The sequence below is a fragment of the Phocoena sinus genome, chromosome 14 (genome assembly GCF_008692025.1).
Source record: "Phocoena sinus isolate mPhoSin1 chromosome 14, mPhoSin1.pri, whole genome shotgun sequence".
NCBI classification, from domain to species: Eukaryota; Metazoa; Chordata; class Mammalia; order Artiodactyla; family Phocoenidae; genus Phocoena; species Phocoena sinus.
In genome coordinates this window covers 73,157,164-73,167,825 of record NC_045776.1, presented here as the reverse complement: position 1 = coordinate 73,167,825, position 10,662 = coordinate 73,157,164, and the positions used below count along the sequence as shown (strand labels likewise).

The window sequence follows — 10,662 nt, the reverse complement described above, 5'->3', positions numbered from 1 at the left end:
CGGACGGACAGGCCATGCTGCCCCCTCCCCCGACCCCGCTCGGGCGGGCGGGCGGGGACGGCCGAGGGGAGGGCCCGCCGGGGGCCGACCTGCCGGCTCCTCCCCCCGCCGCCCTGCGAGCATAAATCCCAGCGCTCGCCGGTCCGCCCGGGCGCCCGCGGAGGCGGCGGCGCCGGGACCCCGCTCCCGCCGGGCTCCCGGGTCCCCGAGGGCGAGAGAGACCCCGAATCCCGAGGCGGGCCGGGACCTGGGCGCGGCCGCACCCCCCATCCACCCTGGCACGGGGGCCGGGCCGCGGGAACGCCCTCTCGGAATGAAGCGCTTCCCGGTGCCTTCAAGGTAGCTCGGTTCCGGATCTGGGGCCCCCCAGTCCTTCTTCTCTGGTCCCCGCTATCCAGAATCTAAGAGGTCCCCAATCTCCCTGGGTCGGGAGGGAGATAGACCCCAATCCCCTCACGTTCCGACTGGTGAGGATCCCTCCATTCCCCCGGTCCGAGCGAGAATCACCCTCCGAGCCCCCAGTTTCCGCCGAACCTAATTTAGAGTTCCCCCCTCAGCGGCCCTCAGTCCGCTCCCAGTGTCCCATATCCCCCATATCCAATTCGGGGAACCGTCTCGGTGCCTCGCGTCCCGAGCGGGGAGCCTTCATTCAGCACCGCGGTAGAAATAGTGTCCGTTCCCCTCAACCCTTTCTGGGAATCCCTCTCAGGTCCCCCAAATCCCTTCCGTCCTCAGCCGTGGACTCTATAGTCTGTAGAGAAACCCCCTGCCCCGAGCCCGGGTTCTTGGTTTGCCGCTGCCCGCAACCCCCTCCAGTGTGAGGAGTCGCCACAGTTTCCCTCACTCCCCGGCTCCCTCGTGTCAGCCCTACACGGACTTCTGTCTGGATTTGGGAAAGCAGGTTCCAGAGGCTCAGCGCCCAACTCCCCACCGAGGCTGGGGGAAAGGTCAGCGCCTCCAGAGTCTCCCGTTTCCAGTTTAGGAGCTCGATGCCTCCGCTGTGCACCTTCCCCTCTGAATGACCCCCCCACCTTTTTTTTTTTTTTTTTGCAGAGTTCTAAGCCCCACTCCATCGGATTGGAAGAACCTAGGCTGCCTACCCACTGCGTTTGGAGTTACTTCTCTCGGTCCGTCTCAATTTAGAGTACTCCCGTGGAGGCAAACGCCTTCCCGTCTTCCTTCTCCCCACACCCCCATCTTCTGGGTCTCTGAGATCCACCAGTGCTTTCACCCCAGCCTCCTGGGGGCCATCTCATCCACGCCTTAAGCTCCCTCCTCTAGCCTGGGAACCCCGAGGAAGTCCATCCTGGATCACCTCCGGACCCAGGCCACTCTCCCTATCCGCCACCTCTCCAAATCCATATCCTCTCCTCAATTCCTTGGCTGAAACCAGCCAAGAAAGGGTCAAAGTCAGAGGCTAAGGCAGCCACTCCTTCCCAAATCCCCAACACTGCTGCAGGTCTCAGTGCCACACAACCCCCTCCCTCCCAACTCACCTCCTACTCCTTCCCCCCCACTCTTCAATCCACTCTGTGTAACCCAGTGACAATCCCTGATGACGAGCCCCTTGCTCACCTTGACCTCCATCCTCAAGTTAGCCACCTTTTATTAACGTGTGCAGGAGCTCTGGGCAATGTAACCCTGACCTCTGGAAGGATGCCCATCCCCCTCCTCTCAGTATATTTTCCCTGCCCCCACCCCACCCCAGCCACCTCTAGTAGAAGAACAGGAGAGACTCAGGTTAATGGTTTCCTCAGGGACCTTCTGGGAACACTCAGCAGGTATATCCTGCCACCCTGTGTGCATAACACTAAAAACAAACTTGCTTTTTCCTGTTTTTATCATCTGACTGGTCCCACAATTTCTCAGAATCCCCTGAACTGGGGGTGCGGGGCACCCCACACAGGGTATTTCTCACCATCTTAATGCAAACTGGAACATCAGGTGTGTCTTGGGAGAGACATGGATAAGGGTCAGCAGAGAGCACCTCCGGTGTTAGGGAACTGACCATTCCTGGGTCTAAATTTCAGGTTTCCTGTGTGTAAAATGGGGCCAGTGGGGAGGTGCGGGGAGGAGGGAGCCCCAAAGTGCCCGTGAGCATCGATTTTGGTGCTGGTGCTCTTGGGAGGGTAGGAAACGGGTAAGGGTCATTTGTGCAGAGCCAGCCAAGCCCGGTGAGATAGGAACCATTTATTAGCATCCTCATGCAGGACCTCAGAGGAGGAAGTTTCTACTTGTTGTCACTACCTGTCACGTGTGGGGTGAATTTACAGAAGTCCCCTCCCACTGCTGGTTCTCACTGCAGGTTCTCATCCCAGTCTCATTGCTTCCTTCCACTTTGTTCACAGCAGGGGTGAGGAGTACTTCTAGAGGTAGCCCTCCCAGGACAATGCAGCTGTAAATGGATGATCCTCACAGTAAATTGAAGATCTCAGCGGTATTAAGAAAAAACGATCTTTAGAGCAACTGGCCCAAACCCCAGAATTAGGAGATTAGAGGATTCGGTTCCAGCTCTTTCTCTCTTGTATGACACACCCTGAAAATCACTGAGAGAATTAAAGCATAAATTGCCTTATACTTTAAAAAATCCTTTCGAAAAATACGGTGGGCAAATGACATTCCACCCAAGCACCAAGAAGCAACTTGGCACATTCATTCATTCCACAAATATTTATTGAACACCTTCTACGTACCAGACACTGTCTTAGGTGCTATATTCCTACCACCTACCTTGGCGAAACTTGCTTACTAGAGACAGGAGTCAGATAATAAATAAACAGATAAATAAATTAGTGATTTGTCAGTTACATGTTGGTACGCGCTGGGGAGAAGGAAGGGGGCTAGGGAGGGTGGGAGGCATGGGGGAGAGGGTGATAAGCAATTTTAAATCAGGAAAATTCTCACAGGGAGGGTGATGTTTCAGCAAAGAATTGAAGGAAATGAGGTCCATTAATCTGTTATCCAGAACTCTCATTTAAGCAGAATTTCTGCATCTCTTAAGTGCAATGATAGTTGATATTCATAAATTGATTTCCCCTGCTCTAAAACAGTGGTTCCCAAACTTTAACATGCATAAAAAAAAAATCACCCAGTGATTTTCAGTAGACTCAAGGTAGACGGGGGCTCTGAGAAATGCATTTTTAAACAAGCACCTCTATCCGATGATGCTGATAGCTGAGGTTTTCCTTGGACCACTCTTGAAGAAACACTGCTTTAAAATATACTAAAGAGTCTTCTAGAATGACAACAATAACAAAATTAAAGATTAAATTACAGCCTGTGTGGTTTTGGTGTTGAGAGTATTTCACTGTGTTCTCATTCTTTGAAAATGCAATGCCCAAGCAAAACACTGGATTACCCAGAACATCCCATTTCTTGTCCATGCAGGAGAACGGAAAATTTACCGTAAGCTGATTAGGAGCCAAACATTTATAATCAGTCTGTTTTATACCCTTCCCCCCATTTTTGCCCTAATTTCTCTCTATACTTTTTACTTTTCTCAAATTCCTGAACTCGACCAGCAGGCAATTGGCTGGGGGTAATGAGAGCACTTGACCAAGAGTCAAAGGATCCATAGGTTGGTCCTGGGACCACCACTGTTTCTGGATGGGTGAGTCTAGGGATTTGCCACTCAGCCTTCTGGACTTCCACTTACTCTCAGAGCTGCTGCAAGACTTAAGTGAGATCATGCGTATGAAAACACCTTAGAAATTCTGAAGCACTGTGGAGAGGTAAGGAGACACCGTGACTGTGCATTCCCAGGTCCAGTTAACTTGGTGTTCAGATTCAGTTCCCTTCAGGACAGTGTGGAACTGGCATAAGGATGTACATATAGATCAATAGAATAGAATTGAGAGTCCAGAAATAAACCCTCACATTTACAATCAACTGATTTTTCGATAAGGGTACGAACACAGTTCAATGGGAGAAGAACAGTCTCTTCAACTGGATAACCACGTGCAAAAGAATTAAGTGGTACCTCTACCTCACACCGTATACAAAAGCCAACTCAAAATGGTGCAAAGACCTAAAACTAGAAAAAGAAAGATAGATCAGTTGGACACCATTAAAAGTAAAACATCTGTGCTTCAAAGGACACCATCAAGAAAGTGAAAAAAACAACCCAAAGAATAGAAGAAAAAGTTTGCAAGTCATATATTTGATAAGGGGCTTGTATCTAGAATATATAAAGAAGTCATACAACGCAATAATAAAAAGAAATAACTCAATTTATTTGAGTCAAAATATACCCGGTGGTGCAGTGGTTAAGAATCTGCCTGCCAATGCAGGCGACATGGGTTCGAGCCCTGGTCCGGGAAGACAGCACATGCCGCGGAGCAACTAAGCCTGTGTGCCACAACTACTGAGACTGCAAGCCACAACTACGGAGCCCGTGTGCCACAACTACTGAATCCCACGCACCTAGAGCCCATGCTCCAAAACAGAGAAGCCACCGCAATGAGAAGCCCGCGCACCGCAACGAAGAGTAGCTCCCACTTGCCGCAACTAGAGAAAGCCTGCGCGCAGAAACGAAGACCCAATGCAGCCAAAAATAAATAAATAAAAATAAATAAAAATTTTAAAAATGAGCAAAGGATCTGAATAGACATTTCTCCAAAGAAGATATGTAAGTGGCCAATAAGCACCTGAAAAGATGCTCAACGTCACTAGCCATCAAGGAAGTGCAAATCAAAGCCAAAATGAGATATCACTTCATACCCACTGAGAGAGCTCTCATCAGAAAGATAGATAATACCAAGTGTTAGTAAGGATCTGGAGAAATCGGATCCTTCGTACACTGCAGGTGGGAATGTAAAAATGGTATAGCACTATGGAAAACAGTCTGGAAAAGCAGGTCCTCTAAAGGTTAAACATAGAGTTACCATATAACCCAGCAATTCCACTCCTAGGTATATACTCCAGAGAGAAATGGAAACATAATCCACACAAAAACTTATACATGATAGTTCATAGCAGCATTATTCATAATAGCCAAAAAGTGGAAACAAGTCAAATATCTATCAACTCTATACAATGGAATATTATTTGGCCATACAAAGGAATGCAATACTGAGACTTGCTACAACATGGATGAATCTTGAAGACTTGATGCTAAGTGAAAGAAGCCAGAAACAAAAGGCCACATAATGTATGATTTCATTTATATGAGATGTCTACAATAGGCAAATCCACAGAAACGGGAAGTAAACTGGTAGTTGTCTAGCATTTGGGAGGTCAGAGGAGCGGGGAGATCTAGGGAAAGGGAAATGTCTGCTCATGGGTACAGGTCTCTATTTGGAGTGATGATAGTATTCTAAAATTGATTATGGTGATAGTTGCACAATTCTGTGAATATACTAAAAACAATTGAATTATAAACTTTAAATGGGTAGTTTGTACTGTATGTGAATTATATCTCAATAAAGTTGCTACCAAAAAAAATCTCTTACCTATTATAAACCTTTCTCTTAGCCCAGTGTCTATACATCAAAATGAAATTGACTTTCTTTTGCCCCATGGCACCTTGTTTTTATCATTATTGTTATTATTATTATCATCCAGAAATTATTAAGTACTTTCCATATACCAGACATTGTACTAAGCACTTTTCAGGGATCTTCCCATCTCATTCTCCCAGCAATTCTTCACGGTAGGAACTCTTGTATTTTTATCTTACTGACCAAGAAAATAAGTCTTAGAGAAGTTTAGTAATTTGTCCAAAGTCACATAGTAAATGGGAAAAGTAATAGCTAAGACTTATTGAGCAATTACTACGTTCCAGGCACTGTATTAAGCACTTTGCTTCATGAAACTCATTCAGTCCTTACAACAGCTCTATAAGGCAGGCCCCTATTTTACAGATCCCGAAACGGAAGCATCGAGAGGTAAACTTGCTAATAAAGATCAGATTGGTGGAAAGTGGGGGAGCTGAGATTTGAACTCAAGTCTGATGCCAGAATTTCCACCATGAACCCCTACATCATATTATCTACCTATTTTAATATATAACAATGTACTTATTATCGGGGTTCTGGACTGTCTGTTAGGCTGGTATGAGAGCTACTTAAGGGCAGGGTTTCTGTGCTAAGCCGCTCTGCAATCTCTTCCACCATCATCTCCATCCTCAGGACCATACCTTACATTAGATGTTCAATAAGTACCTGCCTAGAACCAGTCAGTGTGGTAGCGCTGGAGGATGCCACGGTGAATGAGACAGGCAGCTATCCCTACTCTTGCAGAGCTTATAATCTAGAGCCAAATACAAGAGTTTTATTTACAGCTTTTCAAGCAAAGTCATTTTAATCACTGCGATAATCCAACGCAGTAGGTTCTATTAACATGCCTGTTTTACAGATGAAGAAACTGAGACTTGGATACCAGAAATGACATGGCCAGGGTCCCGCGGCTAGCAAATGTGCGGGGCCAGTCTAAACCCAGCTCAACCTGACTCAAACGTTACGCTACATTCTGTCTCCGTTTTTTCCCTCTGACTTTTCCCCCTTGTCGGGGCAGGGAGAGAATTAAATAAACTATTCTGCTTGCCCAGCTGAGAACACCCACAGTCTGTTCAGACCTGCTGACTCTCCCACTTTCTCACTGTCGCTTCCAATGACAGCCAGAGTCAGTTTGATATGTTGGTGAAAGGGGGATGCTTTTGGAGTTTAACGGTTTCAGCACCTGAAGTCGCCTCTCTGCTGTAATTAACAATTTGATTTAGTCTGGTCAATTAATAATTCCACAATTCTGGGGCTGAAGACAAAGATGCTAAGGGCATGCCTCCTTTATTTTTTTAAATGTTTATTTTGGGAAACTGAAACTGCAGACCTGGAGAACAGAAACCGCAGGTCTGTCCGTGCTGACTGTGGGGGAAGGGATGCCAGTCTGTTGGCAGGGGCTTCCGGTTACACTCAGGCAAAGCATAAAGATGAAGGGCTGGCTAGAGGAGTGGGTCCCATCTATGAGTCCTGTCTGGGGAATAAATTGCCCTTTCCCTAGAGACCAGGTTTTCAGGTATCCCAGGGAAATTGTTTTTGGAGTCAGTAAATGTAGTAGAAAAAGCATTAGACAGGGAGTCAGAAGCCTGGGGCTCCATCTCTGACCTTGAAGCAGGTTCTTCCCCTCTCTGAGCCCTAGTTTATTCATCAGCAAAATGGACGGCGGCCAAATTATCTCAGACATGAGAAATTGGTTTCATTTTTTTTTTCTGTTGATTAGTAGTGGCTGGGGCAGGGCAAGGATAGAACGCTGTGATTGATTAGCGATGTCTGACATGGATACAGCTAATCTGGGAATACAGGAGGAGTGCTATATATCTGCCTTCCCTAGGCTATCCCTAAGTCTCTTCCAGTTTTGGTCTTCTAGGGAATCTCGAACAAGAAGGACAAGAATCAAGAGCTATGCAGCCATCTACAGGGATCAGGCAGCCAAGGGAGGAAGCAGCAAAGTGACAATTTTATTAATAATGATAATACTTGGGGACTTCCCTGGCAGTCCAGTGGTTAAGACTGCAATTCCACTGCAGGGGCGATGGTTCCATCCCTGGTCAGGGAACTAAGATCTCACGTCACGTGGTCAAAAAAATAAAATAAAATAAAATAAATTAAAAAATGATAACACTTGATTCTGTAGGTGGAGGGAAATGTCTGAAAGAATTTACATCAAACCATAAACCATTAACATCAAACAGGGTGGGGGAGGGGGCATTAACACACATTGTGTGTTAGTATGCGAATGGATTTTTCCTGTGGGTACGGATTCATTTTAACAATCAAAAAACATAGTAAAAGTAATTTGGGTGAGACTAAAGACTTTTTCAAGAATGGTCATAAGAGCATTATTCATAATAGTCAGAAATTGGAAGCAATCCAAATGTTCATTAATAGAAGAATGAATAAACTATGATACATTCATACAATGGAATACTACGCAAAGATAAAAAGGGACAAATGACTGATACATGGATGAATTTCAAAAACATTACGTTGAGCAAAAGAAGCTGAACCCCTAAAAATACATACTGTATGATTCCATCTATATGAAGTTCTGGAACAGGCAGAACAAATCCATGGGGAGAGAAGTTGGAATAGTGTTTGTCTTGGATGGGGGGAAGGGAGCAGATATTGACTGGGAAGCAAGAAATTTTCTGGAGGATGAAAATGTTCTTCTACACCAGCACTGTCCAATAGTACTAAGATGTAATCCAGAGCTGTCAACCACATACAATTGTTAAGATATATTTTACATTAGTTGATATCCAGTGTATATTTGGTCCTTATGGCTCTTCTTAGGTTGGACCAGCCGCATTTCAAGTGCTCAGTAGTCACATGTGGTGAGAGGTCACTTTAGTAGACAACACAGGTCTTCATTTGGGTTGTAGTTATATATAAAAATTCATCAAGCTATGCACTTAAAATTTGTACATTTCCCTTTATGTAAATTATAGCTCAATAAAAAAGAGAATCATACTTTACTAAAAAGCCAAGATTTTAAAAAATTAAAAGGAAGATAGGAAGAGACAGTGGGAATAGAGTAACCAGGCAAAGAAAGAATGAGCTACATCCATAAATCTATTTCCCATCTTAGCAGGGAAATCTACCTGTGCTCAGGACCCTCAAGACTGGGTCAGAAAACCACAAAAGATTAACTTTGGCAGAAGCTAATCAAGTGCTTAGTTTTCAGTCTTCAGCATCATATCCTAATTTTTCTAGTGTGTTACGTGTAGCATGTAACTAATCACAGTAAAAGTAAATATAGACAATTTTACTGAATCCTTGACATTTGCTCCAGATGGTGCTAAGAACTTTCCTGCATGATCTCTTTTACTCCTCTTCATAGCCCTCTGAGGTTGGCTCTACTATGATCCTCCCATTTTGCAGACCAGAAAACCCAGGCTCGGGAACTTGTCCAAGGTCACTCAACTCAGAAGTGGCAAAGAAGGGATTTCTATGCAGGCCTTCTGGCTTCTGACCTGGTATTCTTAACTGATACCTCTACTGAAGCTTGAAAACGCTCCACTTGCTTTAAAACAAGAAAGAACAAAATGAAGAAGAAAAAGAAATAAACAAATGAGGAAGAGCAGACTCAAGGTTATGTCTATAAATAACATCACACTTGCTCCCTGACCTTCAGACATGCTCTCCTGGCAGACAGAGGAAGAGCTGGGGTTATATAGAGCCTCAGGCTGTCTTATCTGAATGTCCATGGAATTGTGCGTCACGCGGGAATGTCATTCCACCAGGAGTGTCCCAATTTCACAAAGGTTGAGAACAGCTGCCATGAAGAGCCTCTGATATCTACTTCTTGATTTACAGATGGAGAAATTTAGAGATCCAAAGAGAGAAGGGTCAGGGGGCTTCACTGGTGGCACAGTGGTTGAGAGTCCGCCTGCCAATGCAGGGGACGTGGTTTCATGCCCTGGTCCGGGAAGATTCCACATGCCGTGGAGTGGCTGGGCCCATGAGCCATGGCCGCTGAGCCTGCGCGTCCGAAGCCTGTGCTCCGCAACGAGAGAGGCCACAACAGTGAGAGGCCTGCGTACTGCAAAAACAAAAAACAAAAAACGAGAGAAGGGTCTTGCCCAAGTACTCAGTGGCTCCATCTTGGCCTCTTCACTTTGCATTGAATTAATCCAATATGCCTTTTCCACTGAGTCAGGTCCTTTGGAGGAATCTATACCTGAATGAGACTTGCTGCCAGTCCTTGAGGGGTTTATGCTCCAGTAAAGGGACAAATTACCATATATCAAGTAAAGTATGAGGACCGTAAGAACTTCAGAGAGTTTTGCAGGCTCAGGAGAGGGGGAGTACAGAAAGTTGGAGAGGAAAAGGAAGATTGGCATTTGAGCTGGATCAGAAAGCAGACATAGAGGAGTGGGCACTCCCTGAATGAGAGCCAGTGGACACCCGTGTTGACTGAATTGTGTACGCATTTCCTATACCCACTGCCTAGCATGGTGCTGGGTCTACATTAAGGCTCAAGCAGTGTTGGTTGACTGATGCAGGATGAACTCACTCACCAGAAATGGAGAGAGAAAGATGCATTCATTCATTCATTCAGCAAATACTTACTAAATGTCTGTTATGTTCCAAGCATAGTTCTAAATGTTTTACCTGGGACTTGAGTCAAATATACCATTATCGGGCCCACCTCTCTTTATCCGACGTAACAGAACAACAATAATAGTAAGAGTAGGAGCTATAATTACCATTTATCACATGCTTACAATGTGCCAGGTGCTTTGCTAAGCAATTTACATTAATTGACTCATTTTGTCTTCCCTCCCAAACTGAGGTAGGTACATTTATTAACTTCACTTGACAGAAGAGGAAACCCAGACACTGAATGGATGTATAACATCCTAAGGTTACACAGCAAAGAAACAGGGAGCTGGGTGTTTTTTTTTTTGGCTGCGCCTCGCGGCTTGTGAGGATTTTAGTTCCCCTACCAGAGATACAACCTGTGCCCCCTGCAGTGGAAGAGCGGAGTCCTAACTGCTGGACTGCCAGGGAATTTCCGGGAGTTGGGATTTTAACACAGGCTGGTTCTAAGCCACTCCAGAATCCAATCACTTCTATGCATCATCTCATCCACCACCAAGCCCAGGTGCCACTCCCTCAGCAAGATGCCTGTAATGTATACCTGTTATTCCAGCAGCTACTGTTG

General features: G+C 45.6%; 1 long non-coding RNA gene across 2 annotated transcripts; it reads left to right on the top strand.

The window, feature by feature from the left end:
- The first annotated feature begins 169 nt into the window (after positions 1–169).
- LOC116739027 lies at positions 170–2,792 on the top strand. Of its 2 annotated transcripts, XR_004345442.1 has the most exons (3): positions 170–339; positions 1,054–1,127; positions 2,349–2,792. It is a non-coding gene; the product is annotated as an uncharacterized LOC116739027 (long non-coding RNA). The 2 variants fall into 2 exon arrangements; XR_004345441.1 differs by having other exon boundaries at positions 1,054–2,792.
- Positions 2,793–10,662: the final 7,870 nt, after the last annotated feature.